The 12,500-nt window shown below is 46.3% G+C and overlaps 1 long non-coding RNA gene across 2 annotated transcripts in view; it reads right to left on the minus strand.

Annotated features, from left to right (window-relative positions):
• Nucleotides 1-8,734: 8,734 nt before the first annotated feature.
• The window catches only part of LOC132475648 (uncharacterized), a 20,642-nt gene continuing 16,876 nt past the window's right edge, over nt 8,735-12,500 (minus strand). For both annotated transcript variants that reach the window (XR_009529950.1, XR_009529949.1), the window contains one exon: nt 8,735-10,256. This is a non-coding gene — a long non-coding RNA (uncharacterized LOC132475648). The remainder of the gene's footprint in view (nt 10,257-12,500) is intronic.

Below are 12,500 nucleotides of genomic sequence, written 5' to 3' on the forward strand. Positions count from 1 at the left end.
CAGTCGAAAGGTAACTGGGTTCGATCCCCAACGTCCACGACCTGTAGGCCTCCATGAGCGGGAAGCCCTAACGACCTTCTCTAATGAGGTCGCACTTAATAAAGTGTGTGCTGAACGACTAAACAGTACAAAAATGTATCAGAAGAGGTGGCTTTCTCGAAACAAAACAAAAGGATGGGCAGACAAAGGGTAGGAAAATATAAAAAAAGAAGAGGTTGGCCCCAAAAAGAGAGCCAGAGAGCATGAGAGCGAGGGAGCGAGAGAGAGCGAGAGAGAGCGAGAGAGAGCGAGAGAGCGAGAGCCAGGGAGCATACAGGAAACACCAATTAACACACGATCACGGCCGGGTGATATTACCATGAATATGCATTCCTCATTTCAAAACAAGTTAAGACGGCGAATTTGGCGTTTATACCCCCAAAGAAGAAGACAGTAACCCAGAAAACAGTGGAAGCGGGGGGGGGGGGGGGGGGGGGGGGGGCGAGAGAGGGGTTGGGGAGACAGTGAGGTCGGGGAAAGAAAGAGAATTGATGGATGGAAGGGAGGAGCAGAGAGGGGGAGGGATGGAGAGATGGGAAGTGGGACTGACATGTGTCTCAGCCCAGCAGCCTGCCGTCTGGTTGCCGCGACGATGGCTCGCCTCCAGGGAAGGTAAGGGAGAGGTTGTGGGGCGAGGGGGGTTGGAGGAGGTGAAGGGTGGAGAGCCAAAGAGACAAGATGTGAGGTGACAGTAGGGCACAAGGCACCGGGAGGAGGAGGAGGAGGAGGAGGAGGAGGAGGAGGAGGAGGAGGAGGTGGAGGAAGAGGAGGAGGTGGAGGTGGAGGAGGAGGAGGAGGTGGAGGAGGAGGTGGAGGAGGTGGAGTGGGAAGGGAGGAGGAGGAGGTGGAGGAGGAGGAGGTGGAGGAGGAGGTGGAGGAAGAGGAGGTGGAGGAGGTGGAGGAGGAGGTGGAGGAGGAGGTGGAGTGGGAAGGGAGGAGGAGGAGGAGGAGGAGGAGGTGGAGGAGGAGGAGGAGGTGGAGTGGGAAGGGAGGAGGAGGAGGAGGAGGAGGAGGAGGAGGAGGTGGAGGAGGAGGTGGAGGTGGAGGAGGAGGAGGAGGTGGAGGAGGAGGTGGAGGTGGAGGAGGAGGAGGAGGAGGTGGAGGAGGAGGTGGAGTGGGAAGGGAGGAGGAGGAGGATTTGGAGGTCTGGCAAGGAGATGTGAGGGAGAATTAAATTAATAGAAGAAAAATGACTCAAGTTTTGCAAACAGGATTTGGAGGGAAGAGGATTGAAAGTGAGAGAAAAGAAAACAGACAGGCAGACATACAGGCAGTCAGACAGGTAGACAGAACGACAGAGAGGCAAATTGACAGACAGACGGGTGAACAGGCAGTCAGTCAGACAGGAAGACAGAGAGGCAGACTGGCAAGCAGACGGACAGAGAGATGATTGCTGTTCACTGGTCTCTTGGTCTTTTCATGGGGGTATCAGCCACAATACAACACAATTACACCCACTTCTTCTCAGTAGTCTATAGGTAATGTTCCAGCTCCAGTCATCTTGATTTAGAGCAGGCACATAAAAGCTGAACTGCGTGTAAAGTTTGGGAAAACCCAACCAACAATGACCAATTCACAATGCATTCTCCAAAGAAACACAGCCATCCATCTAGCACACTCCTTTTTCATTGCTGTGACAGCACGCCTTCACACACGCTCCAAGCTGTGAGGAAACTCTGCGTTTGTGACAACGCCAAAGGGAGTACGTGTTTTTTCTTCCCGCCCGGGAGATAGTCGGAGGAACAGGTGTGTATCTCGGAGGTAAATCAAGCTGACATTCAGAGGAGCGGGCGTTCCCACCTGCAGGCACTAAATACCAGCTCCGCTCCACCGAGGAGAATCTGAGTGAAGTACACAGTTTAAAAAACACGAGCGACTGTCCAGTGACGTTACATCAGCCCCCAGTCTAGCCCTCTCTCTCTCTCCTTTATCTCTCTTAGTCCACTATTGTACACTCTTCGCCCTGTCCTGTCCTGGAGCCAGAGACAGGACAATAGCATGTCAAATACCCAGAAGAAGAATATTATTTGCCTACCTTTTATCTCACCGTTAAACCTAAATCGATTTGTAACTAGTAGTAGTTTGGTCATTCTTTCACAGCCCCCTCTCCCTTTGCTGAGCGAGAGAAAGGACAACAGCATTTCAAACATTGAGAAGATCACTTATTTTCAACAGTTAAATCAAAATCGACGCGTCTCCATCGGTGTATCAAACAAGGCTACATGGGATAAGACAGACGAGAAGTCATTCAGTCTTCTGTGATTTCAATCTGAAGGGAGTCTGGGTGCGGAAATGCTTATCTATGATGACTCATTCTGCATTCTCCTCCCCAAAACTCTTGGTAAAGGAGTCAAGAAGAAGCTATTTTTTATCGGGGCTCTTTACATTTTTTGTTTCCATGCATGACTCCATATCTCACTCCCTCTCTTTCTCGTCTTCCTTTGGTCAACCTCCTCCTCTCCTCCTCCTCCTCCTCCTCCTCCATTCCCAACCACCATTTATCTCCGTGTCTGGCCCATCTCTCCTTTTCCGTTTCCTCCCCTCTTCTAGAAACGTCCGCTCTCTCCCTCCGGCTCTGAGATTACCATTCAACTCTGAGGGCTCTTCATGGTTGGATGCCATTTTCTCCCGGTGGCAGAAAAAATAACTGAATCAGTGAATGAATGATTGGATGAGTGAACATGTGAGTGAGTAAATTAATATATAAACAAATGAATGGATGGGTGAGGTGAACATTGCTACATCATTGAGTGATACCGGTAATTCATGAATTACTGAATAAACGAAGGGAAGAGTGTATGGCTGGATCAATTGATGATGAATGAATGTACAGTAGAACAGTAGAATCAAACGAAAAGTAAAAAACGCAATTGCCGCCGTAGTCACTAAAAGTCAAAGTCGACTACAGTTGAAAATTAGCCTGCTGACCAACACTGGCGCATTTACAGAAATGTTGATCAATGTGCACAGTCCTTTAAATAAATGAAATGAAAATGAAATGAAATGAAAGTCCTCCATATGAGTAGATCAGGTTCACAGTTCACAGTTCACACGCACCTGGTGACTGAATGAATGATAAACACTAAGATAATGAATCACATGAGGCAGTTCACCTGCTAAGGAGTAACCGTCTCAATGTCAACGGTTTGGCAAGAACATCCCTGAAACCAACTGTGGTTTCTCCCCCTCTCTCTCTCTCACACACACTCGATCTATAGCTCCCGCCCTCTCTCTCTCGTATACTTAATCTATAGCTCTCTCTCGCTCTCTGAAAGGCTCTTTCATCCTCAGAGATCCCCCATTTCTCATCCCTTTTCCCATCTCTCCCCCCGTTATGCAGTCCCCCCTGTGTGTGTGTGTGTGTGTGTGTGTGTGTGTGTGTGTGTGTGTGTGTGTGTGTGTGTGTGTGTGTGTGTGTGTGTGTGTGTGTGTGCGTGTGTGTGTTTTGAGCCCTCTTTAAATTCTCCAGAAGCACAAAGATGGTGGCGGATGTGGAAGTGGTTGTGTGGGGGTGGTGGTGGGGGTGGTGGTGGGGGTGGTGGTGGGGGTGGTGGTGGGGGTGGAGGTGGTGGGGGTGGTGGTGCTGCTGGATCAAGGGTGCAGGGTGAGGAGATGGGTGCATCATGGATGCTCAGGCTCCATGTTCATATCACCCGGGAACAAACAAACACACATAACAAACACACAGACGACATACAAACACTAAATGCAAATATACCTTACACACACACACACACACACACACACACTCGACTCCCCCGCCGCGACATGGCCTGGTGAGATTTAATTGGTGTATTTATATTTGCATAATACTTGCTTGTCTCCACACTCGCGAAAGCACACGCACACACACGCACACGCACGCTCACACGCACGTTTTAATAGGCAGGCTAATTGAATACGGTTCCCCAGTATTGCCCTGAGGTGCCCCTCTCTCCCTCCCTCCCCTTCCCTCCCTCCCTCTCTCCCTCCCTCTCCCTCCCCCCCTCTCTCTCTCTCTCTAATAAGAGTTTTTATTTTTGGTATATCAACAGACTAACAACAGCAACCAGCTGCTTAGATTAATCAGGGACTTCAAGGGTTCACTCATGAATTAAATAATCAAGTCTTCACTTTAATTATTTTCATTTAGTATGCAGATCAAGATTAAAATCCACACATTAGCATTTCTTTTTTCAGGCACAATCCCTGGCAACAAAGGAGCCAACGTCGTACTTGTCGTGGAGGACATGATATGTTCAATGCGAAATGACCACGCAAAGATTAACCTTCTGTTTTAATGAACCTGGTATTCATTCATTTTTTCCCTCTCTCACTTTCTCTCTCTCTTTTCTAATTCACACTGTCTGATTATCTTGGCTTCATCGGCCAGACGATGGTCTAGAAATTGGAGCGAGAAGCACAACAACGAAATGATGGATTGAAGGAACAAGACACAATTATCAACCACAACAACTATATTCACACTCCCCTCTACATACAAGCGAGGCTGGTTTTACAGAACACAATGGAACAGAACAAAGAACAGCGCGGAACAGAATAAGACAGAAAAGAGCAGAACAGAATAGAACAGAACATAAAAGAACAGGCAATAACACTTGAACATCCATTTGATTGCACCATTTGTTTTAACTTTGTGGAATACAAAGCTCTTCACATTTTATCATTCAAAAGAAAAGAGCAGAACTGAATAGAGCAGAACAGAACATAAAAGAACAGGAAATAACACTTAAACAACCATTTGATTGCGCCATTTGTTGTAACTTTGTGGAATACAAAGCTCTTCACATTTTATCATTCTACCCGCAGGCGTGGCGCACTCCAAGATCATTCACCCCTTACACAACCCGGGTTCTGCAAACGAACCGAGGCGAGCTGTGTTGCGCTACAAGCCGGCGAGATGAGCGAGTTGTTATTCTACCTATTCCATGCACTCGCCTGCCACTGTAAATAGGGGGTTAGAGGCTGGTTCTGCTCACCGCCACGCAATACCTTCTGAAGTGGTTGAAGCGATGGGTATACGGGGGGGCGGGTGCTTCAGTATGAATGCGTGTTCAGAAAGTAATCATGTTTTAACACCACTCACTGGAAAAATAAGACGTTTCATCCTAACCCCCCTGACCTATGAATCCTTCAGCGTGGATGAAACACACTAAACAGAGGTGATGTGTATGCGTTGTGGTGTGGGCTGTGATCATCTAAACTAAATATAGGGTGCTGCGCAGTGCTGCCGCGTCGGGGCGCAAATCTCGCTATACACAAACCCCCCCCCCCCCCCCCCATCAACCTCAGGTCTGGGAAGGTTCCAGCATGGAAATGTAGGCACTTGCTGCTGCACCGAATGCATTTTTGACATTTCAATGCAACCCCCCCCCCTCCCCACCCCCTCCCCTCCACCCCCACCCAAACCCCACACACAGCACACACACATATATATTTTCTATTGCTCTCTGGAGATCTGTTGTGCGTGGGGTTTATAAGAAGGAACTTCTCTCCCTCTCCCTCTCCCTCCCTCCCTCTCCCTTTCCCTCTCCCTCCCTCCCTCTCCCTCTCCCTCTCCCTCTCAAGGCCTTTGTGCTCTTAACCCATCCGCTCGTGTGGCCTTTCGCTGTTGCCACGGCAACCACGTTGTGTTTACATCGGGATGTGCCGGGAGGAACATGAATGGGTTACGTACATGTAGTACAGTATAGGGTATATATAGTACAGGATATTAATATGTATATAAATACTGTATACTGTATGTATATACACTGTATATTCTTACTGTATACATATACTATACCCACAATGTATATTGTGGTTTTGATAATGACGATGGAGAGGCAGAGAAAGTGAAGGTGTGTTTTGTGTGCGTGTGTGGGCGTATAATTGTGTGTAGGTTTGACATTTAATCCGACACTTTATCCGAAAAAAATACATTGAAAGAAAACAGCTTAACAGCAATTACATTCACAAGCGTCAATACCACCACGTTCCCTGGCAGGATGAGGGTTCTAAAAGGTCAGTGATGACTGAACTGTCACATTTTATTTTTATATATAATTTAATACAAATGCCGAAGATGTTTGACTTCCATATTGGCCTTAGCACCTCGCAGCCTGTCCAGCTGCTGGGGAGAATCCAGAATGTGTTTTGCATTTGAAACTTCACAGATGGCAGCGGTACAATTATTTGCACCCTCTAAGGAAAGAGGAAGGAGACAGAGAGAGAGAGAGAGAGAGAGAGAAAGAGAAAGAGCGAGAGCGAGAGCGAGAGAGAGCAAGAGCGAGAGCGAGAGAGAGAGAGCGGGGTGACCGTGACTCAATGTGGGGGCAACAAGCGAGAGACGGGAGGAAGATTCCACCGATTTATTCATCGCACGCACAGTAAATCACAGGATAGTTCTTTAGACTATTTCATTCTTAAGACAAGTCATGGGTCATCTATGTAGCAGTATGTTAAAACTATACTACACAATAAGAGTATGACGAGATAAACAACGTAAAGGAATTTAAATATAAACCAACCAAAATAAAAGCGAAGAAGAGAGGAAGAGAGGAGGGATGGAGGGGTGAAGGAAACATTCATTAAAAAAAAAGAACAAACCCACCGCCTACAGCATCCGTGCATCCCCCACTTGTGTGTGTTAATATGCGTTTGCCCAGGAAGACTTCCCAGCCAAAGCCTGCAGACCGAGCCATCTGACATCCTGGATCCACTCCAGGCCCCGCGCCGCGGAGCCAAGATGGCTCCGTGTCATGCACAGGGAGGGTGGCGGGGAACTGAATAGAGCACCTCCATGCTTCAGCTAGCCATACACACACACACACACACACACACACCCAAAGACACACACACACACCCAAAGACACACACACACACACACACACATGGCAGCCTGCCTCCGAAACCCACAGCAGCTGAATAAATCAGCTCTAGCCCTATCTACCGGTGACAGAAACGCCAACCACCATTTCTCCCTTTCAGAATGAGAGTAAATCCCTGGAAGGCTCAGTGGCGGCTGAACCCGCGAGCATGCTGCCCACGGAGTCGCTGGCGCAGTGCGCCTCGCATGCGGACCCTCTATACCGTCCGGTCCATAAAGGCGTATAGAAAGGGCCATAAAAACGACCGTTGTTGGGCCCAGCAGTGGCCAATTAGCCAATAGCTGTTGACTTATTTCCGCGGTTAAAGTGCAGCGTAAACACTGATGCGTTGGCCGTGTCGCTATACTTAGACCTCCCCGGAGGGTTATCGGGAGGGCTAGGGGAGCCGCGAGTGTGTGTGTGTGTGTGTGTGTGTGTGTGTGTGTGTGTGTGTGTGTGTGTTTGTCTTTGGGTGTGTGTGTGTGTGTGTGTGTGTGTGTGTGTGTGTGTGTGTGTGTGTGTGTCTTTGGGTGTGTGTGTGTGTGTGTGTCTTTGGGTGTGTGTGTGGTTGTCTTTGGGTGTGTGTGTGGTTGTCTTTGGGTGTGTGTTTGTCTTTGGGTGTGTGTGTGTCTTTGGGTGTGTGTGTGTGTCTCTCTCTCTCTCCATCTGGTCTGTCTGAAATCAAGAGCTGGTGAAATCACAAACAAGACTATAAGGATGTGTGGGGTTTATAAGTCTCTCTCTCTCTCTCATGTATGTAAAGTAAACTTGTATATGCATACAAAGAAATCTTTGTGCGGTGTGTGTGTGTGTGTGGTTGACGGCTGGTTGAAGCAGCATCACCTGGCCTGAGTCTGTCTGATTGGACTCTGGGGCTGGGTGAGGCTGCACACCTGTTGCTCATTGAGTAATCAATGTGCACAGGTTCAACCAGCCATCACCACACACACACTCAGGCCACGTTTATACGTAACAGGGTATTTATAGAAACAAATATTTCCCCCCCTCTGTTTTCAAAAGTAACATTGTGCACGCAACATAGTTTTCAAAAATGTTGTCGTTTACATCAAAATGCATAAATACGCCGTCGAGCGCCATTATTACTATGCCAAACCTATGGGCGGCAGTGTAGGGAGAAGGATAAAGCCATGCAAGCCAATCAGAATCCTCAGAATCAACAACAACGAATACCACGAGCGTCTTCCTGTAACAAACAAACTGTAAACATAGGGCGCTCATATGATGTTAGGCATTTCCTGGCGCATAATGTGACGCTACAGAACCTAAAACCCTGTTTCTACCCATTGACACGACAACACATAACTGGCGTTTTCAGAAATCTCCACTTTGGCCGGAGTTTTTAAAAATGATCGTTTTCTGTGAGAAAAACAGCGTTTTCGTGTAAATGAGAGGCCAAACCGCGTGTAAATACCTGCGTTTTCCCTTTGTGTAAACGGGGCCTCAGGCAGATCTCCTGCATGCTACACCTTCTGCTCGATATCATTACACTCAACCTCTACAATAAATTAGTTTGTATCATCGCCACCATGGGTCCTTGGTTTTGAGGAACACAGTAAAAGCATCCTTGGTGACTTGTGGCATCCAACATTGTTACATATTGGAATACACTCAAAGTCTCTAATTGCCATCACACTCGCTGCCAGCTAGCATCCATTTCAATGCGACATTGCACAGATGTTCAAAATCAGCATAAATAAGAAGAGGGCATAACTGTACACAAGGCATGGACATGGGTTTAGGAAAGAATGGGATTCACACTGCAGACCTGCTGACAGGCCTGCCTCCCTCGGGGTGAATGAAGACCATCTCACTCAGCTGTCAGCCGATTGTTTAAGCTATTGCCGTGTGTGTGTGTGTGTGTGTGTGTATGTGTGTGTGTGTGTGTGTGTGTGTGTGTGTGTGTGTGTGTGTGTGTGTGTGTGTGTGTGTGTGTGTGTGTGTGTGTGTGTGTGTGTGTGTGTGTGTGTGTGTGTGTGCGTGCGTGTGTACCATAATCCTCACACTCAAACAGCATACGTTTTGTCGCAAACTGTAATCTACAATCCCTGCAGAAACAGTGAGGTCACTGCGTTGAATCTTTAACTGTATCCCCACCCTGGACGCTTCCTCTGACGTTTACATAAAGCCTGTCTGGCTGACCCCCATCTAGGGATTAATATGTGCTTCTGTCAGTGTAATTGGAGATTACATGTCATTACAGAGTGTATACAGTATATATATGGGCCATATCAGCTGACAGATATACTTCAAACATGCTGGTTGTGTGGGGGGCTGTTGGGTGGGTGGGGGGGGGGGGGATATGTGTGTAAATTACAATCTGTCTCCTCATTGGACACAGCTACAGATTAAATAGGAAGTCATCACGGAGAGCTGCCGTGGTAATATGCGTGCGTGCGTGCGTACATTCTGTATGTGATTGGCTGAAAAAAAAAAAAAAAAGCACATTTGATTGTTTGAAAGCAAAAATGTCACTGGCAAAACAATCAGCACACGTCACTCTATAATTTAGAGCAAACCGATATCAATGGGTGCCCGCATCAGAAATGTATTTCTGAACCTGTAAATATGTGATTACCGAGACTAATCCGTAGCTACTGTAGTTTTGCGTGTGCCATTATTGAGTGCATATCCCCTGTGGCTAAGCACTCGACGGATTCAAAATCCATCGTGGTTATTAATGACACTTTATTTTGACTGTGTGTACGAGTGCAAGATGTGTGCACGTGTGCAAAGGACGGATTATGGGTGCAATAATCTGTCCGATTACTGAGAGAGGATTCAGACTAGGATTGAACAACACAACAAGCACACCCTTCTATTTCCACACTGCATACTAATGAGTTGTTGACTCTGAATTAACGAGGCTTGCGTTGATTCATGCCAGTTAGAAAATAGGTTAAGGAGCTCTGTGTGTGTCTGACTAACTGTGTGGATTATTCAAATTGTTGGATATTATAATAATAGACGATCCGTTCAAAATATAATTTCGTGATTCATTTCAACGTTTGAAATTGCACACAATGCAAAATATGATTCATGTTTTGCACTTTGCACTTTCTGATCCTATCGTTCGTCTTTTTCATTTTCCTCCCCTGGCAAGTTTGCCCTTTAGATGAAGTGCCAAAAGAGTTTAAAATCCCTGCTCGAAGGATCCAAAATAAGAAGGTTTCTAAAGGTCTCTCCCCAATTCCCTGCCCCCCCCCTGACCCCCCCACTGCCTCGTTAGCTCCACCTGCCAAACCTGACCTTTGCATTATTTTTCCTGCAGTACGAGAACGAGAAACAAATAAAATCAAACGCCGACCTGAAATGATCCTGGATGGCTCCCGTCCATGAATCAGCACCATCCTGAGATAAAGAAAGAGAAAGAGAGAATATTAGAAGTGTGTCGGACCTATGTTGTAGCTTCATCTGTGCAACATGTGTTTACCAATTTGTGAACTCCATCAAATGTATGAGTTAGTATCAGTACCGCCTTCCTGTTGCAAACCACTAGACACTAGAACCAGAAGGAACATAGGACACAACACAAGCCTGCAGTTAGGTTGTATTTATTCTATGATTCTCCCTTCTTTGCTGCTTTAATTTAATATGTTCATTGTCAGGTTCCATTTTTTTTATTTAAAGGGAGCTAAAAGAATAAAACAAGGTATTTCAATGTATAAGCAAGTATTCAGTAGAAGTAACAGTAATAATAAAATAGTAATATTCTGTATTTCTTACTCTTATTGTGTGCATATTGTTTTCTTTCATTACCCAGATCTACCCTGTGTTTAACTTTGCATTGGATAAATAAAACTATATCCACAATAGGATTATTCACCACTGTGGTACTTTTCCGCTCATCTCTCAAAGTCTCATCAATGATCTACCAAGCAGAAACATAGTTATTATTTAAAATCCACAATAGCAGCTCTCCTACCAACCTCCTGTGTCTGAGCCTCTCTAAGCCATCCACCTGCGCCAGTTTTCCCTTCTAAAACCTATTCAAATATTAGCCTCTCGCACACTCAAGCTATAATTAAGCTGTCAGCCCAACTGAACAAATCAGTTAGGACTCAACCGTAGAAACAGCAGGCGCAGTCAATGACCTATCGGGATATCGATTTGCAGCCTCCGATTGGTCAATATATAAGGTTAATCACTGGTGTCGGTATCAGCTATGATTGGTTCACTGCCGGCCACATTGTAACTGCTTTCCAGTTGACACACAAACAGGCATGGAAAAATACAATCACACACACAGTATATTGGAGTACTATGCTCAAAGTGAGTCATTTGTTGGCTGGAGTGAGAGTGGTTCAATCAAATTAAGTGAATGATTGTGGTCAAAACAAAAATCTTTTCCATCCTCTTTAATGTCGTCATCACAACCGTTGACGACCGCGTTGGAGAGTGTGTGAAAAGTGTGTGTTGGTACTTGGCACCAAATACAATCTTTAAGCAGAGGGTGAAGACAGCAGAATTAAGCCAGTTTAGGTATCTACCCGTAGCCATATTGTAGAAGATATCATCTGTCTAGACAGACATACAGACATCAGAAATACTAGACAGTTTAAGTCCCCGTCAGCCCAAAACAATGGGATTAAATCAGCAGTTATAGAACTTGTTCAAAACATGAGACTGGACGACACCATGATAAATCTGCTTATACCCACGAGTCTGGGGCTTATGGTTGACCCCACAGCTAACCAGCAGGGGTCCTTCGCACTGACACAGCCATATACACACACATATACACACACACCGTCACCCACCCACAAGCGCACAAGTGCCAAATTATATCTAGGTTGGTGTAGATGGATTGAGGTTTAGTATCATGTCTCAGTGAAGTGTGTCAGAAATGGCTGACGTTAATTAATTTCCTCTTGAGACAATGTTATTAGGATCGCCAATATCCTTCTTGTGTGTGCATGGTCGTCCGTGTGTGTGCGTGTCAACTCTGACCTTTCGGAAAGCTGGTATTCCCAAAAGAGGAGCTCTACTTGACTCAATATGCCCTCTGACACACACACACACACACACACACACACACACACACACACACACACACACACACACACACACACACACACACACACACACACACACACACACACACACACACACACACACACACACACACACACACACACACACACCCCCCCCTCTCTACGGATGATTGGGCTGACCGTTGTTGAGATTCCTTTCCACCCGACCAGTCATGAAACACACGGCCCCTACGGTGTTGTTACTATGTGTTCACTGACCCCGACATGGCCGCTATGATACAACTAATTCACGCATAGTGTGTGTGTCCTTAGTCGTGTGCGATCAAAGCAAGGAGATGCGAAACCGAAGACAAAACAAGCGCAGTGAAGAGAGATTATTGAAAAGGTTTTAAAAAATAAAAAAAGCCATCAAATCAGTGTTCCCTCAGAAACCCTGGCTGTGTCCCTCTCTGGTTTCACACACTCCCTTACTTAATCTCCGGTGGTCACCTCCTCTCTCCCTCCCTTTTTCATCTGTCTGCCTCCCTTTTTCAGGAGCCTTTCAAGTCTTTCTCTCAATTTACGAGAAAATAAACCCCCAAACAAGGTAATGTACGTCCTA

Source organism: Gadus macrocephalus, chromosome 17 (genome assembly GCF_031168955.1).
Source record: "Gadus macrocephalus chromosome 17, ASM3116895v1".
Taxonomy (NCBI): domain Eukaryota; kingdom Metazoa; phylum Chordata; class Actinopteri; order Gadiformes; family Gadidae; genus Gadus; species Gadus macrocephalus.